The sequence below is a fragment of the Nyctereutes procyonoides genome, unplaced genomic scaffold (genome assembly GCF_905146905.1).
Source record: "Nyctereutes procyonoides isolate TBG_1078 unplaced genomic scaffold, NYPRO_anot_genome, whole genome shotgun sequence".
In the NCBI taxonomy this organism is placed as follows: Eukaryota; Metazoa; Chordata; class Mammalia; order Carnivora; family Canidae; genus Nyctereutes; species Nyctereutes procyonoides.
The window spans coordinates 2,487,215-2,506,434 of NW_026575033.1; the positions used below are offsets into that span (position 1 = coordinate 2,487,215).

Consider the following 19,220-nt stretch of genomic DNA (forward strand, 5'->3'; position numbering starts at 1 on the left):
ACGTGCACTGATAGCAAACAATCAACATGCTCTAGGCATATATACGACCCAACGTAAACTAGGTGTTGTGGACTGAATTTTGTCCCCCCAAATTTGTATGTTGAAACCCTAACCCCTAGTATCTCAGAATGTGAGTTTATTTGGTTAAAGAGGTAGTGTTAGGTTAGTGTTTGCTTCAGCAGCACATATACTAACACTGGAATAATATGAAGAAGATTAACATGACACACTAATTCGTGAAGGGATCCACATTAAAAAAGAAAAAGGTAATTCGGTTAAAATGAGGCCTTTAGGATGAGTCTCAATCTAATCGGACTAGTGTTCCTACAGGAAGGGATTAGGACACACAGTGAGATGCCAGGGGTACCACACACAGAGCGACAACTGTGTGAAGCAGCAAGGGAGCAGTATCTGTAAAGGAAGGAGAGATGTGCAGCAGAAACCAACCCTGCGGACACTCTGATCATGGACTTCCAACACCCACAGCTGTGAGAAAATAAACTTCTGTTGTTTGAACCACCCTGGCTGTGGTATTTTGTTCTGGCAGCCGTAGCAAACTAATACATCAAGGACTAGGGAAGGCATCCTGGAGAAAGAGGTGGCTAGGTTGAGAGGACCGTAGAAAGACCATTTTAGAAAAAAACCCAAACCAAAATGAGCGCCTAGGTGGTTCAGTCAGTGAAGCGTCTGCCTTCAGCTCAGGGTTGGGCTCTCTGCACAGCAGGGAGTCTGCTCTCCCTCTTTCTCCAACCCTCCCTCCTGCTCATTCTCTCTCTCTCCCTTTCTCAAATGAATAAAGAAAATCTTAACAAACAAAAACAGAAAAAAAAAAAAAACAGCTTGTGTGAAGGCCTGGAGGTGCGAGAGATCAGGATTGTTTCCAGTGGCTTGAAAGATGTTAAGTGAGAGGGGCAAGATGGCGGAAGAGTAGGGTCCCCAAATCACCTGTCCCCAACAAATTACCTAGATAACCTTCAAACCATCCTGAAAATCTACGAATTCGGCCTGAGATGTAAAGAGAGACCAGCTGGAATGCTACAGTGAGAGGAGTTCACGCTTCTATCAAGGTAGGAAGACGGGGAAAAAGAAATAAAGACACAAAAGGCCTCCGAGGGGGAGGGGCCCCGGAGGAGCCGGGCTGAGGCCGGGGTGAGTGTCCCCAGGACAGGAGAGCCCCGTCCCGGAGGAGCAGGAGCTGCACCAACCTTCCCGGGCGGAAAGGGGCCCGCAGGGAGTTGGAGCAGGACCCAGGAGGGCGGGGATGCCCTCGGGCTCCCGGGGACACTAACAGACGCCTGCGCCCCGGGAGAGTGCTCCGAGCTCCCTAAGGGCTGCAGCGCGCACGGCGGGGCGGGAGCAGCTCGGAGGGGCTCGGGCGGCGGCTCCGCGGAGGGGGCTGCGGGGCGGGAGCGCGAATCCAACAGCGCAGGCCCCGGAGCACAGGGCGCCCGGACACAGCCCGGGATCCGGCCTCCCCCGGGACAGGAAGAGGCCGGGAGGGCCCAGGACAGCGAGGACGCTCCTGCCCCGAGCTGAGCAGATCAGCGGCCCCGCCCCGGAGCCTCCAGGCCCTGCAGATGGAAAGCCGAGAGCCCCGAGCCCCGTAGTTCCTTCGGAGGCTGAATCCAGGCTTCCAGAGTTGCCATAGCAACTGCAACTGTTCCTCCTGAGACCTCACGGGGTAAACAACCCCCGCTGAGCCCTGCAGCAGGCAGGGGCAGAGCAGCTCCCCCAAGTGCTAACACCTGAAAATCAGCGCAGCAGGCCCCTCCCCCAGAAGACCAGCTGGACAGACCAGTTCCAGGGGAAGTCAAGGGACTTAAAGTCTACAGAAATACAGAAATACTCCCCCGTGTTTTTTTTTTCTTTTCTTTTTTCTTTTCTTTTTGATTTCTGATTGCTTCCCCCACCCCCTTTTTTTTTCACCTTTCTTTCTTTTTCTTTCCCTTTTTCTTCTCTTCTTTCCTTTTTCTTTTCTTTTTCTTTTTTCTTTTTCTCTTTTCTTTCCTTCTCTCTCTTTCTCTCCTTTTCCCAATACAACTTGTTTTTGGCCACTCCGCACTGAGCAAAATGACTAGAAGGAAAACCTCACCTCAAAAGAAAGAATCAGAAACAGCCCTCTCTCCCACAGAGCTACAAAATCTGGATTACAATTCAATGTCAGAAAGCCAATTCAGAAGCACTATTATACAGCTACTGGTGGCTCTAGAAAAAAGCATTAAGGACTCACGAGACTTCATGACTGCAGAATTTAGATCCAATCAGGCAGAAATTAAAAATCAACTGAATGAGATGCAATCCAAACTAGAAGTCCTAACGACGAGGGTTAACGAGGTGGAAGAACGAGTGAGTGACATAGAAGACAAGTTAATGGCAAAGAGGGAAACTGAGGAAAAAAGAGACAAACAATTAAAGGACCATGAAGACAGATTAAGGCAAATAAATGACAGTCTAAGGAAGAAAAACCTACGTTTAATTGGGGTTCCCGAGGGCGCCGAAAGGGACAGAGGGCCAGAATATGTATTTGAACAAATCCTAGCTGAAAACTTTCCCAATCTGGGAAGGGAAACAGGCATTCAGATCCAGGAAATAGAGAGATCCCCCCCTAAAATCAATAAAAACCGTTCAACACCTCGACATTTAATAGTGAAGCTTGCAAATTCCAAAGATAAAGAGAAGATCCTTAAAGCAGCAAGAGACAAGAAGTCCCTGACTTTCATGGGGAGGAATATTAGGGTAACAGCAGACCTCTCCACAGAGACGTGGCAGGCCAGAAAGGGCTGGCAGGATATATTCAGGGTCCTAAATGAGAAGAACATGCAACCAAGAATACTTTATCCAGCAAGGCTCTCATTCAAAATGGAAGGAGAGATAAAGAGCTTCCAAGACAGGCAGGAACTGAAAGAATATGTGACCTCCAAACCAGCTCTGCAAGAAATTTTAAGGGGGACTCTTAAAACTCCCCTTTAAGAAGAAGTTCAGTGGAACAATCCACAAAAACAAGGACTAAATAGATATCATGATGACACTAAACTCATATCTGTCAATAGTAACTCTGAACGTGAACGGGCTTAATGACCCCATCAAAAGGCGCAGGGTTTCAGACTGGATAAAAAAGCAGGACCCATCTATTTGCTGTCTACAAGAGACTCATTTTAGACAGAAGGACACCTACAACCTGAAAATAAAAGGTTGGAGAACCATTTACCATTCAAATGGTTCTCAAAAGAAAGCAGGGGTAGCCATCCTTATATCAGATAAACTAAAATTCACTCCGAAGACAGTAGTGAGAGACGAAGAGGGACACTATATCATACTTAAAGGATCTATCCAACAAGAGGACTTAACAATCCTCAATATATATGCCCCGAATGTGGGAGCTGCCAAATACTTAAACGAATTATTAACCAAAGTAAAGAAATACTTAGATAATAATACACTTATACTTGGTGACTTCAATCTAGCTCTCTCTACCCTCGATAGGTCTTCTAAACACAACATCTCCAAAGAAACGAGAGCTTTAAATGATACACTGGACCAGATAGATTTCACAGATATCTACAGAACTTTACATCCAAACTCAACTGAATACACATTCTTCTCAAGTCCACATGGAACTTTTTCCAGAATAGACCACATACTGGGTCACAAATCGAGTCTGAACCGATACCAAAAGATTGGGATCGTCCCCTGCATATTCTCAGACCACAACGCCTTGAAATTAGAACTCAATCACAAGAAGAAGTTTGGAAGGACCTCAAACACGTGGAGGTTAAGGACCATCCTGCTAAAAGATAAAAGGGTCAACCAGGAAATTAAGGAAGAATTAAAAAGATTCATGGAAACTAATGAGAATGAAGATACAACTGTTCAAAATCTTTGGGATGCAGCAAAAGCAGTCCTGAGGGGGAAATACATCGCAATACAAGCATCCATTCAAAAACTGGAAAGAACTCAAATACAAAAGCTAACCTTACACATAAAGGAGCTAGAGAAGAAGCAGCAAATCGACCTGACGCCCAGCAGAAGAAGAGAGTTAATTAAAATTCGAGCAGAACTCAACGAAATTGAGACCAGAAGAACTGTGGAACAGATCAATAGAACCAGGAGTTGGTTCTTTGAAAGAATTAATAAGATAGATAAACCATTAGCCAACCTTATTAAAAAGAAGAGAGAGAAGACTCAAATTAATAAAATCATGAATGAGAAAGGAGAGATCACTACCAACACCAAGGAAATACAAACGATTTTAAAAACATATTATGAACAGCTCTACGCCAATAAATTAGGCAATCTAGAAGAAATGGACGCATTCCTGGAAAGCCACAAACTACCAAAACTGGAGCAGGAAGAAATAGAAAACCTGAACAGGCCAATAACCAGGGAGGAAATTGAAGCAGTCATCAAAAACCTCCCAAGACACAAGAGTCCAGGGCCAGATGGCTTCCCAGGGGAATTCTATCAAACTGGGTTAAGAATGTGTTTTTTTTTAATTTGTTTTTTTTGTAGAAAATATATAATAAAGCTGTTGGAAAATTGAGATGGAGTAATGACAAAATATGTCTATGGAAAATTAAAAGTTTTGTCAGATATTAGACTTAATTGAAAACAATAATAAGTGATTTAGCTAGTAAGGGAGAATTTAAAATGATTACTTGTTATAATATGAGATAACATTTAATATAAAATTTGGATCACGGAAAAAACACATTAAGTAAAAAAGTATTATCTAATGACAAAAGTTGTGACAGTTTGAAAAAGTTGATATGGATTTTATTAAATATATTTAAATGATTGGTTATTATTATGTTAAAAAATGTAGATTTTAAAAGTAAATATGATAATAAGTTAATTTGTTGAAGTAAGAAGTTGGTCAATTTTTATGATTAAATGATTTATTTTATAGTGTATAGTGGTTGGTTTGTGGTGTAAGTGAAATGAGTGATCTGTTTTAATATTAAGATTAAATTATGAAATGATTGTGATGTGATATTGGGGTAAAAGGGTAATTTTCAAACAACTATGATAATTAGCTGATAAATGAGGATGTAAGACTAATTCTCACGAAATGCTGATTCAACATAGGTATTTGGATGTACTTAGCATATAGATATGAAGACTTATACAAAGGTAATTTTAGAGCTTATAAATGTGGATTTGATTATGTATAATATAAAGATTAAAGTTAGTAATTAGAGTAGATACATAGTAAATAGACCAGATAAAGCTTTCCAAAAACAAGTTTGGAGTGTAAGATGTATGAATTTTTGGTTAGGGAGTGTGTATTTTGATTGGAAATATTAGATGGGAATTAATTGAAAATAAAATTGTGTATAATGATGTTATAGTGATAATGTAGTGAATACATTAAAAGGTAACTATTGATAGAATATGGATATGATTAAGTGAGTATTATAGTTAATTTGTGGATTGAGATTGTATTAATGTTTTTATGTATATATAGTTAGGAATGTAAGTTGAGAAGAAAAATAAGATGGAATTTGTTTAATATTGATACTATACAGATTGGATGTTATTATTATTGTTAATAATTAGATTGCTAACGCAAGGGAATATTTAACAAGTAATGAAATTAGACTATATAAATACAAGTGTATGGTGGATATGGTGTATGTGTTATTTTTTTTTTATGTTTGGTGGGGTATATTTTTTGTTAATTAATTCTTTATATATTATATATTATAAGTTGCTGTGAATGGGGTTGGGTATTTTGTTTAATGTGGGGGAGTGATAATGAAGGTTGGATGGTGGTTATATAATTATGTGTATTATTATTTGGGGGTAGGGATAATATTATGTATAATGTAAAATTGGAAAAAGAATAATGCAGAATCGCAGAATGGTATATATGAAGGCTTTATGGTACTACTAATATTCGTCTAAGGAGGAAAGACACGATCCAATGGGGGGCTGGAAGAGAAAGACAGTCTCTTCAATAAATGGTGCGTTACGGGAAAAAAGTGGTCCATTCCACATGCAGAAGATTAAACTAGACCACGCTCTGGGGCATCCTTACTACAAAGATAAACCATCAAATTGGATGAATGAGGAGGAAGCGAGATTTAAATGTGAGCACAAACTCGCATCTTATTTGAAGAGTCTGAGAGATGTGCTTTAACACAGGGGGCTAGGACACCTATGTTAGGAGGGACTGCCACCATGATACTGTAGCTTGCAAGATACATCCACAAAACAGAAAGAAACAAAAGCAAAAATGAACTATTGGGACTTCATCAAGATAAGAAGCTTTTGCACAGCAAAGGATACAGTCAACAAAACTCAAAGACAACCTACAGAATGGGAGAAGATATTTGCAAATAACATATCAGATAAAGGGCTAGTTTCCAAAATCTATAAAGAACTTATTAAACTTAACACCAAAGAAACAAACAATCCAATCATGAAATGGGCAAAAGACATGAAGAGAAATCTCACAGAGGAAGACATAGACATGGCCAACATGCACATGAGAAAATGCTCTGCATCACTTGCCATCAGGGAAATACAAATCAAAACCACAATGAGATACCACCTCACACCAGTGAGAATGGGGAAAATTAATAAGGCAGGAAACAACAAATGTTGGAGAGGATGTGGAGAAAAGGGAACCCTCTTACACTGTTGGTGGGAATGTGAACTGGTGCAGCCACTCTGGAAAACTGTGTGGAGGTTCCTCAAAGAATTAAAAATAGACCTGCCCTACGACCCAGCAATTGCACTGTTAGGGATTTACCCCGAAGATTCAGATGCAATGAAACGCCGGGGCACCTGCACCCCGATGTTTCTAGCAGCCATGTCCACAATAGCCAAACTGTGGAAGGAGCCTCGGTGCCCATTGAAAGATGAATGGATAAAGAAGATGTGGTTTATGTATACAATGGAATATTACTCAGCCATTAGAAACAACAAATACCCACCATTTGCTTCAACGTGGATGGAACTGGAGGGTATTATGCTGAGTGAAGTAAGTCAATCGGAGAAGGACAAACAGTGTATGTTCTCACTCATTTGGGGAATATGAATAATAGTGAAGGGGAATATAAGGGAAGGGAGAAGAAATGTGTGGGAGATATCAGAAAGGGACACAGAACATAAAGACCTCTAACTCTGGGAAATGAACTAGGGGTGGTGGAAGGGGAGGAGGGCGGGGGGTGGGGGTGAATGGGTGACGGGCACTGAGGGGGACACTTGACGGGATGAGCACTGGGTGTTATTCTGTATGTTGGTAAATTGAACACCAATAAAAATTAATTTATTAAAAAAAAATTAAAAACAATAAAAAAAAAAGATGTTAAGTATAGCCTGGGGCATAATATGCAAGTGAGGAGGGCAAAAAAGAGGGAAGGATCATGGATGTTAGTCATTTGGGCGTCGCACAGCTGAATACCCTTTCCATTTTGCACTTCCTCCAAAATCAGGAGGAAAAAGCTCAAAGGGAGCAGATACCCTGACTTTGAGCTCCTGATACCTGGTGTTCTGAGCCAATGCCAGTCAGCTCATGTTCCCAGCTGGGACTTTTTGACTCTGGATGGAGGAAAAAGAAGGCCAGGATGGTTAGAAATAATTCACGGTGCTTAGAACCCAGTGTCCAGTGATAAGGCAGACCATGTCAGAAAACAGCAGAATACAGCTATGTGTCATCAAGGGTCCAAGATGGCAGGAATCAAGCGGAGAGCAAATACTAAGGTATCAAGATGACACATCCCTACAGCAGCAGACTCAGTAAGGTGACCAATTTATCCTGGTTTGCCCAGGACTTTCCTGGTTTTATGATTGAAAATCCAACATCCTGAAGATTCCCTCAGTTCTGAACAAACTTTGTAGGTTGCTCTCCATGATTTAGGCAGGTTATTCCTCTGATTTGATTTTGTCTGCGCCTTACCTCCCTGAGTTTCTTTTGTTTTCCAAGCCTTATTCCTTAGCCTCTCTGACGAAAATGTAAGTTACCTGATATCTCTCTTAAGAATTCCTTTTCTGCTAAAGTTAGCATGAATTAGTTTTTCTTGGCTGCAGCAAAGAATCCTGAGTACTAAGACTGTGAAGGGCCTCATAAGCCATGTTCTGAGCTTAGACTTTGTCTGGAGGTCAAAGTAGAGTGGGGAAAGAGGGCACAAAAAGGTTCTAAGCAGGGAATACTGTGATCAGATATTCACATAAGGATCATAACTTTGACTACAGTGTGGCAATAAATTGAACGAGAGTAATATAGAAGAGTAAAGAAAAAGCAGTGAGAAAAATCAGGAAGTTATGGTAGCCAGACAGATGAGAGAAGATGGTTGCCCAGATGCTGTAGGTAGTAGGGAGATGGAGAGGGGAGGAATGACTGGAGACAAATGTAGCAGGCGAGATAGAATCATTGATGGATGACAGACAATCTCTATTGACAGACCTTTAGAAGCACTGACCCAGTGACTGTAAGAGCATCAAGCCATTGTCAAAAACCAGACTGAATATACTTATTCTCCACTACCTTCCACTGAATAAATGTCCACGAGGCTGGTGCCCACTTGCTCCTGGCTGCCAGCCACTGCTGATGACCTGCAACCACCATCAACAGCTGACCATGCAGAAAGGAAACACTGCATCTCTCTTTCAGTCTCGAGCAGAATTATGCTAGGACTATGTGCCCAAGCCCTCCCAGAGAGTGTCCAGTCTAAATCCATCCCCTTTCACATTCCTGTTGTCCTTGGTCACTACCCAGAGAACAAGTCGTCCCTGTCAGTGGTCATACTCTGGTCCAAGCCTTCCCTAGTCCACTGGAATTTTTGTTCTGTGATTGATGGTTTCCCCACATCTTCAAGTCTTTCCCCAGTGCTCTCCCACCTCTCTGCTTTCATGGGGAAAACCGGCTGTCCTCCAAGGACAATGCTTCCCATGAAGACCTCTCTGGTTACTCTCTCACTACTCACGGAACTCAGAGGCAGGAAGTAGGGTTAGTGGCTTCTTTTGACTTCCCCACACTGCTTCCAGACCACTGGTTACTCCCCACCCTCTTGCAAACCTTCTGTGGCTGTGAATCTTGAGCCATCTGGTACACCTTTTTTCAAACATCTCCCAACTTTCTCCTTGCTCTCCTTCAATTTTTTTGCCACCTGTCTCAGTATACCTTATTCCAGTGACTTCAACTCTGGACTTCTAGTTCCAAATGAATTCCTCCGGATCACACCTATCATCAAATCCTGGACCTTGTGACCATCTGAAAGCTGTACTGCTTCCATCATCATTCATTCAGAAGGACTACTCTCTAATCTTTTGAAATAACCCTATTCCAGTTGTTCCTCTGATCTCATCAGCACTTCTAACCTGATTCCTCTACTTTCTTCCTATTCATTAGATCCCTTTAATTCAGTTCCCCTTTTATTTATATTAAATTTCATTTCTACCATTAAAACTCTTTTTTCCCTTCTGCTCTCTCTTGGCAACTACCTAACAAATTCCAACCCTGGATGAAATCCACTATTGCCTTCTTTATGTCTCTACTTAGTGAAGTAAGTACAATCCAGTCAAGAAAATGGGACCAGGAAAGTACCAGACAATAGGGAGACGAGCATCGCTACCTATTCATGATCATCAGTATCAACTGAACCCACACACTTACTAAGGAATGTTACTATATTTCTCTAGTTAGTGTGTTCTCTTCTCTGCCAATTCTATACCTTCTCCACCTTTTGCAAACCTTGGAATCTCCCGCAGTCCTCTCAAAATCAGCTATCTCTCCTGCATCCTCAACCACTTTCTACTGGATTATTTCTATCAGCATTCAGGCATGCTCTAGTATCTTCCATCTTAAAAAACAGACCAACAAAAACTCTACTTGGCCTCCCAAACCCCATGCCATCTACTACTGCTTTATCTCTTTCCATTAATAGCCAGGCTTCCTGAGACCCAATATCCAGTCTCTGTTTCATCACCAATTGCCAATAAATGTGGTAGAGTCTTCTGTATCACCATTCAGTGAAAGGACTCTAGCTAAGCCAATGGTGACTTCCATATTGCCAAGTACAACTTACCTGATCTCTTATCCACATGCACCATCATTGCCCATCTGTTTGACAATTTCTTCCTTTAGCTTCCTCTATTTTCATTTTCCTTGTTTTGCTTCAATATATCAGGCTATTAATGAGAATCATTAGGGGATCCTCTTCTACAAAGCATTTAATTTTTTCATAATTTTTATTTAAATTCTAGTTAGTTCAAAAAGGGTGTTGCCTGTGTTCTCCTCTGGCATTGTGATGCCCCCAGCTATAGTTTTCTTTTTTAATATTCCCCTGGCTAGTGGGGGTCTTTTCTGATTCCACACAAATCTTAAAATAATTTGTTCCAACTCTCTGAAGAAAGTCCATGGTATTTTGATAGGGATTGCATTAAACGTGTAAATTGCCCTGGGTAACATTGACATTTTCAGAATATTAATTCTTCCAATCCATGAGCATGGAATATTTTTCCATCTCTTTGTGTCTTCCTCAATTTCTTTCAGAAGTGTTCTGTAGTTTTTAGGGTATAGATCCTTTACCTCTTTGGTTAGGTTTATTCCTAGGTATCTTATGCTTTCGGGTGCAATTGTAAATGGGATTGACTCCTTAATTTCTCTTTCTTCAGTCTCATTGTTAGTGTATAGAAATGCCACTGACTTCTGGGCATTGATTTTGTATCCTGCCACGCTACCAAATTGCTGTATGAGTTCTAGCAATCTTGGGGTGGAGTCTTTTGGGTTTTCTATGTAGAGTATCATGTCATCTGGGAAGAAGGAGAGTTTGACTTCTTCTTCTTTGCCAATTTGAATGCCTTTTATTTCTTTTTGAACTTGGCCACAGTAACTTCTTGCAAGATACATCCATGAAGGCAAGAGAAACAAAAGCAAAAATGAACTATTGGGATTTCATCAAGATAAGAAGCTTTTGCACAGCAAAAGATACAGTCAACAAAACTAAAAGAAAGCCTACAGAATGGGAGAAGATATTTGCAAATGACCTATCAGATAAAGGGCTAGTATCCAAGATCTATAAAGAACTTATTAAACTCAACAGCAAAGAAACAAACAATCCAATCATGAAATGGGCAAAAGACATGAACAGAAATCTCACAGAGGAAGATATAGACACGGCCAACAAGCACATGAGAAAATGCTCCGCATCACTGGCCATCAGGGAAATACAAATCAAAACCACAATGAGATACCTCACACCAGTGAGAATGGGGAAAATTAACAAGGCAGGAAACCACAAATGTTGGAGAGGATGTGGAGAAAGGGGAACCTTCCTGCACTGTTGGTGGGAATGTGAACTGGTGCAGCCACTCTGGAAAACCGTGTGGAGGTTCCTCAAAGAGTTAAAAATAGATGTGCCCTACGACCCAGCAATTGCACTGCTGGGGATTTACCCCAAAGATTCAGATGCAATGAAACGCCAGGACACCTGCACCCCGATGTTTATAGCAGCCATGTCCACAATAGCCAAACTGTGGAAGGAGCCTCGGTGTCCATTGAAAGATGAATGGATAAAGAAGACGTGGTTTATGTATACAATGGAATATTACTCAGCCATTAGAAACGACAAATACCTACCATTTGCTTTGACGTGGATGGAACTGGAGGGTATTATGCTGAGTGAAATAAGTCAATCGGAGAAGGACAAACATTATATGGTCTTATTCACTTGGGGAATATAAAAAATAGTGAAAGGGAATAAAGGGGAGGGGAAAAAATGAGTGGGAAATATCAGAAAGGGAGACAGAACATGAGAGACTCCTAACTCTGGGAAATGAACTAGGAGTGGTGGAAGGGGAGGTGAGCGGGGGTGGAGGTGACTGGGTGACGGGCACTGAGGGGGGCACTTGATGGGATGAACACTGGGTGTTATTCTATATGTTGGCAAATTGAACACCAATAAAAATAAATTTATAAAAATAAATAAATAAATAAATAAATAAATAAATAAATAAATACATTCTAGTAAGTTAACAGCATGCAATATTGGTTACAGGAGTAGAATTCAATGATTGATTACTTACACATAACATTCGGTGCTCATCATAACAAGTGCCCTCCTTAATACCCATCACCCACTTAGACCATCCCCCACCCACCTCCCTTCACCAACCCTTAGTTTGTTCTCTATTGTTAAGAGTATGTTTTTCTCTTTTCCCCTTCCCATATACTCACTTGCTTTGTGTCTTAAATTTCACATATGAGTGAAATCATTTGTCTTTCTCTAACTCATTTTGCTTCGCATAATATACTCTAGCTCCATCAACGTTGTTGCAAATGGCAAGACTTCATTCTTTTGATGGCTGAATAATATTCCATTATGTATATATACGACATCTTCTTGATGCATTCATCAGTCAATGACATTTGTGCTCTTTTCATAGTTTGGCTATTTTTGATCAAAATCTTTAAATGATAAGTTTCTGAGGCTAAGTTCTAGGCTCTCTTTTCTCATCCCACCTACTCTCCTCCCCAGTAGGAATCTCACTCACTCCCAGGCTTCAACTTCATCAATTTTGGAAGCCTCTGAATTCCAAATGTATATTTCCAGATGGAATCTCTTCTCTGAGCTTTATATCATTATATACAGTTGCCTACTCAAACATCTCTATTGCACATTTCACAGACATCTGAAATTCAACATGTTCATGTTGAAAATTAAATTTATTCTCTCTCTCAAATCTGCTTCTCCCATAGTGTTCTCGTATTAGCTAGTGGCATTAGCTTTTCCCCCATAACTTATGCTAAATGTAAGATTCATGCTTGTTGCTTGCTTCTCATTCACTCCTGCCTTTATATGTTACAAGCCCTGACAATTTATTCAATAAATAAGTATTGAGAGCCAACTATTTTCAGGCAGTTCCCTAGGCACTAGGGTATAGTCTACAACAAAAAAGACAAAATTTCTGTTCTCTGTGGAGCTTTTTATTTTTTTTAAGATTTTTTTATTTATTTGAGAGAGAGAGAGAGAGCACAAGTGTGGAGAAGGGCAGTGGGAGAGGGTGAAGCAGATTCCTGCTGGGAGCCAATGTGGGCTTCAATCCCTCAGGATCATGACTTGAGCCAAAGGCAGATGCTTAACCAACTGAGCCACCCAGGCACCCTTTCTGTGGTGCTTTTATTTGAGAAATACAAGCTATGTGACCCCAGCATTTTGTCTGGCAATATGAGTATGTTCAATAAGTGGTAGCTGCATTACAATATTTAAAATGAAGGAGATGATTGACCACTCTCTAGGTAAGGAACTGTATCATGCTTAAAGAGCAACCAAGCATAAAGGAACTTGAACTATTTTCAACATTTTTTTTTTTCTGAGAGAACTAGAAATTTATAGCTTGGAGACTAAAAAGATAACAAAAGTTGTCTTATATATTGAAGTGCAACAACTTGAGAGAAGAGCTAGCTGTACAGTGTTCCCTAATTAATTCAACAAATATATAATAAACACGTGCTTTAAGCTAGGCATTGTAGCTAGATACTATCAAAAATTGTGTAAGGATTTACCCTCTTTCCACGCTAACAATCTAACACAGTTTCATAAATGCTTGCAGAAAGTACTGGATCAGAGCCAAAGGACTTTATTCTTCACAGTACAGTAAGCAGCCTGAGCTTCATTCAGTTCTCCTTGCCTCCCAAGTCCCAAGATGGTAGCCCAGGTGGGTGCTGCACATGCAATGGGTTTGTGTCACAGCTGAGGAACCCTGAACTTAGGAACTTCAATCTTTTATAACGGACTGCAGGCCAAAGTGCCCAGCCTTTGCATCAGAGAGACATTATCTTTAGGACAGCAACACACCTGCCTTTGCAACCATCTCAATGTCCCAAAACTCTTCCTGTACAAACATCCTTGAGTAGTTCTATTGGTCAGAGTTCTCCACAGAAAGAGAACCAAAAGGAGGCATTTATTAAGATTTATTTTAAGGAATTGGCTCATGCAATTGTGGTATGGCCAAATCCAAAATATTCAGGGCAGGACAGCAGGCTGGAGACCTAGGGAAGAGTTGATATGGCAGCTGGGGACTGAAGGTAGTCTGGAGGGACAATTCCCTCCTCCTCCAGGGACATCAGTCTCTTCTCATAAGTCTTTCAATGGATTGGATGAGGCCCACCCACACTATATAGGGTAATCTGCTGTGCTCAAAATCTTAACTGTTACTCATCTCCTAAAAAATCCTCACAGCAACATCTGTACTAGTGTTTGACAAAAAACTAGGTACTAGAGACTAGTTTAGTTGACTTAACCACAGTAGTCCCGAGATTCATTAAAAAAATGGTCTCTCCTTACTGTACATCATTTTTCCCTCAAGATAACCTTGTGAATAATAATTAAAATACTATATTGACATACGTAAAATGTATTGCTAAAAATGTAGTCTCCTAACATACACTTAATGTTTGAAACTCATTATTTACTAGTATCTAGACTTCCCATGCATAACCCCCATTAATCTTCAAAATTTAAAACAAACTTTAGTGATATTAAACAATTATGAATTTCTCATTCATACTGCGCCTTTATTTTTAGTATGAACCTGGTTCTAGGTGCTTGGGACACAAACTTTCAGTTCTGCCCTTTAAGGCTCACACCAGACAAGATTACCTTGAGAACCTGCATAAGGTGTATACAGGATGCTGTGGAAACACCGGCACACGAGGAAGGAGAGAAGCAGGTGCCTCTGAGACAGAATCTCAAGTAAGCCACTTTACAGGGTGACGAAGGACAGTCAATGACTGCACGACTCGGCTTCTCAGCTCACATCCATGTGGCGGCTACAGGAGATATTTTATAATCCAGTATCATTTCTGAGTAATCCTTCTGGCAGATTTCATCAGGATTTACAAACTGCTGGGTTCTTTCCTTCACACTCCAAACAAAGGCCATCGCAGCGGGTATCCTCACCTTCACCCCAGTCCCGCTCGGGGCGGCCCCGCCCCTTTCTCCCTGACCCCGCCCCCCGCGGGCCCCGCCCCCGCCCGGATGCCCTCCTCTCTGGCTCCGCCCCCACCGGGCCCCGCCCCCTCCCGGCCGCCCTCCTCTCTGGCCCCGCCCCGCCCCCGGCTCGCCCCCTCCCGGCCTCTCTCCTCTCTGGCCTCGCCCCCGCCCGGGTCTGGCGCGGAGGACTGTGGGAGCCGTTTCCTTGGATTCCGCGCGTGGCAACAACTCGGGCGCAGCGCTCGGGCCTAGGCGGGCTCTTAGTAGATTCTCGAGAAAGCCGCGTCGTTCCCCGGCAGACTCGCGGTCGTCCTGCTCCCCTCACCGCGAGGTAGGAGAAGGGCCAGGGCCGAGGAGCGCCTGAGCCGCGGCGGGCGGTGGTGGGAGGCCGGGTCCTGGCGGCACGCCCCCGACGGTTCTCGGCGCTCAGCTCCGCGCGGGTCGGGGCGGGGCTGGCTCGCGGGGCGCGGGGCCTCCCCGGCGGCGCCTCCCTCCGCCCCGCCCGACTGCGCGGCCTGCCCGCCCCGGCCCATTCCACCCCCGGCCCATTCCACCCCCGCCCCTCGGGACCCGGTGCTGCTGCTGTCCGCGGGGCGGCGCACCGGCCGGCGGTCCCACAACGGCCGCGCTCCGCTGGCAGGCTCGACCCACAGGAGACCTTTCCTCCAGCCTTTGCATGTCGTAGCAGGTACAGGTCACATTCATCCTTAGTTTTTTGTCATGTAAACCTTTTGAAGATTTCCAATAAAACATTTAACTTGTGAATTAGGAGAGGACACGGCAGAAGCCGTAAACCTGTGCTTAGTCTCACAAAGATGAAGCGGGATTCCAAAGACTCGGAGTATTGTTTTTCCAAGATTCTTTCTAGGGCTAAAGTTCCACTTTTCCTTTTACCAAGTGGGTTTTCTGGTTGTGAGCTTCTGAGGAACTACAGTGGGCATCTTGGATGTGGACTATCCGCCATAGTCTGTGGGAGAGAATCATAAAAAAAGGCGACTTTTACATTTTTTTAAAAAAGGCGTTATCGGCATTTGATTTATATTGTGGTAGTATTATCCCCAGGTTGTTTCAACATGAATGGCATTCTAGGTGCACAAACTGCTTTTGATGGCTTGGGGAATCCAGAAAACCGAAGTTGTATTTGTTCTGCTACCCGTGCTTCACCTCCCCTGGCCTTCCTTTCTACATCTTTTAAATCAATTTGCTCACTATATGTCTGTTCAGCAAAAGTCTCGGATGTAAACTAATTCCACTGTGCTTGCAACCCAGCAGAAAGGATATCTAGTTCTAAAAGTTGCTTGTTTTCATGACGTGCATGTAAGCTGAGCGGACGGAAATAGGGCTCATACTCAGAAGGTTCTTGGTCAGCAAAAACCCTCACAGTGGGGTTCTCAGACAAGCATCATCAGCAACCCTTGGGAACTTGTTGGGAATGCACACTGTGAGGGCCGAGGGGTGGTCATGACTCCCATCAGGACCTAATGAGTCACAGACTCTGCTGCTGGGGGAGTAACAATCTGTATTTTAGCAATCCGAGGTTTCCTATGCATGCTAAAGTTTGAGAACCACTAGCTTAGCATTTTCTGAGCTAATGTTTTAAAGATATTTTCTATATCTTATATGAATGACTTATTTTTTAAATTCTTATTTCTTGTAGTTGACATACACCTTATGTGAGTTTCAAGTGTGCAAGATAGTGATTTGAAATTTATGTACATTCCAAAATGATCACAATAAATCTAGTTACCATCTGTCACCAAAGTTACTACAGTATTATGACTATAATCTCTTTGCTATAATTTACATCCCCATGACTTATTTTATAGCTGAGAGTTTGTATACCAGTGACTTTTAATACCATTAGTGGTATTTGAAGTGAACGTTTCTACCTGATTGACATTTTCTTTCATAGTAGTGAGTTTTCATCTCTAAAAAGTAATGAAAGGTTAACTTAAAAGACCTAAATGTAAGGGCTAAAGCTATAAAGCTCTTAAAAGAAAACAGGTGTAAATCTTCTTGAGGTTAGGCAGTGGGTTTTTTTTAGAGGTGACACTAAAAGCACAAGCAACCAAGGAAAAAAAATGGGTAAATTGTACATCATCAAAATTCAAAGGATACTTCAAAGAATACTATCAAGAAAATGAAAGGACAGTGCATAGAATGGGATAAAAAATATTAATGTATAAAGAATATTTGTAACTCAGGTAAAACAAATAACCCAGGTTTTAAAAATGGGCCAAGCATCTTAATGACATTTCTCCAAAGACATACAAGATGTCAATAAGCATAGGAGAAGATGCTCAACATCATTAGTCGTCAAGGAAATGCAAATCAAATCACAAAGATACCGTTAAATGCCCATTAGAATAGCTATCATCAAAAAGAGGGACAATGACCGGTGTTGGTTAGGACATGGAGAAATTGGAATCTTCATGCATTGCTGGTGGAATGTAAAATGTGCAGTCACTTTGGAATCTAGGAGCTCCTCCAAGAATTAAATGTAGAGTTGCCGTATGACCCAACAATGCCATTCCTAGTCTACACTCGATAGAATTGAAAATTTATGTCCACACTAAATCTCCACCAATGTTCGTAGCAGCTTCAGTATTAATAACCATAGAGTGAAACAACCCAAATGTTTATTAACTAATAAATAGATAAAATATAATTCAATCATAAAAAGGAATGAAGTACTGATGCATGCTACAACATAGATGAACCTTGAAAACATTATATTAAATGAAAGAAACCAGACATAAACGGCTATGTATTGGATAATTCCATTTGATTGGTAAAAAAAATTTTGATTGATGATTCCATATGAAATGTCCAGAATTGGCAAATCCATAGAGACAAAGTAGATTAGTGCTATAGGCTGGGAGGAGGGATGAATGAAGAATGACAGATAACAGGCTCCCAGAGTATAGAGTGATGAAAACGTTCTGGAATTAGATAGTGGTGGTGGTTGCACAACCTTGTGAATATACTAAAAACCACTGAATTATACACCTTAGAAAGGTAAAATTTATTGTATGTAAATTATACAAAAAATAATTTTATATTTCACATTTAAAAATTTTTTTAATGGTTACAAGTAGCTACATATGTTTGGCGTTATACTGAGCATTAAGATTAGGCTGAAATTTTTGATGGAATTTACTGGCACACTTAAAATTGTACAGGCTTTAAAGAAAATAAGTATTTTAAGGTAAAGTAGTTCAATACTACATTTCTTGGTTAGCTAGCCTGCCCCTTCCCCCAAATTGCCTAAAATATTTCTCCATTTGAATGATTCCTTGTCTGAGAATTCTTCCAGAATTCTTGAGTAATTACTACATCTACAGTACTACATCTACAGTTTATGTATACAGTAATTATAATTCATCCACACTTCTATTTTACTTTGCTCTGACATGTTTTATTCTGTCTTGCATTTTTTCTTTCAACACTTTATTATGAAAATTTTCAGATGTACAGTAAAGCTTAAAGAATTTTTTCTAAAGATTCATTTATTTATTCATAAGAGAGACAGGGAGAGAGAGAAGCAGAGGGAGAAGCAGGCTCCATGCAGGGAGCCTGATGTGGGATTTGATCCCGGGACTCCAGAATCACGCCCTGGGCCGAAGGCAGGCACTTAACCGCTGAGCCACCCAGGGATCCCCAAGTTTAAAGAATTTTACAGTGAACATCATAACTGTTACATAGATTCTACCATTAACATTTTTCTATACTTTATCACAAACCTATTCATTATTTCCATGTTATTTTTATGCACATCAAACTACATTACAGATATTAAGCTTTCCCTTAAATATTTAAGTATGCATATTAATTGTAGTTTGAATTTTTTAAAAAATTCTTTTTTTTTCTGTTAAGAAAAAATGCATAATGAAAAGAAAAATTTCAAGTATGCATTAATTGAGTTTTTGCAAGTGTATACCAGTATAACTCAAACCCCTAACAGGATATAGAATACTTATCACCCTAGAAAATTCTATAATCATGCACTTTTCCATTCAATCTCTAGTCTCCATACCTAAAAAGCAACCACTGTTCTGATTGTTTTCTACAATAGTTTTGCCTGTCCTATAATTTTAAATTAATGAAACCATACATAAGGTACTGTTTTGTGAGACTTCTTTCACTCAACATAATTCTTCCATATTATATGTGTCATCAGTGCATTATTTTTTATTGCTGAATAATACTTCATTGCATAAATATGCTGCATTTTGGTTATCCATTCTGTTGATGGGCATCTGGCCTGTTCCTAGTTTTCGA

The 19,220-nt window shown here is 41.1% G+C and overlaps 2 protein-coding genes across 4 annotated transcripts in view; one reads left to right on the plus strand and one right to left on the minus strand.

Moving 5' to 3' along the window:
• Positions 1–14,880, minus strand: part of CRYL1 (crystallin lambda 1) — a 178,904-nt gene extending 164,024 nt beyond the window's left edge. The window contains exon 1 of the mRNA XM_055317312.1: positions 14,607–14,880. The gene's annotated coding sequence lies outside the window, so the exon portion shown is untranslated. The remainder of the gene's footprint in view (positions 1–14,606) is intronic.
• A 202-nt stretch (positions 14,881–15,082) lies between these two features.
• The window catches only part of IFT88 (intraflagellar transport 88), a 135,651-nt gene continuing 131,513 nt past the window's right edge, over positions 15,083–19,220 (plus strand). Inside the window, exon 1 of one of the 3 annotated variants that reach the window (XM_055317336.1) lies at positions 15,083–15,270. The gene's annotated coding sequence lies outside the window, so the exon portion shown is untranslated. Of the gene's footprint in view, positions 15,271–15,530; positions 15,628–19,220 lie in introns of those variants that run through there. The other 2 variants (XM_055317335.1, XM_055317334.1) reach the window with 2 other exon arrangements.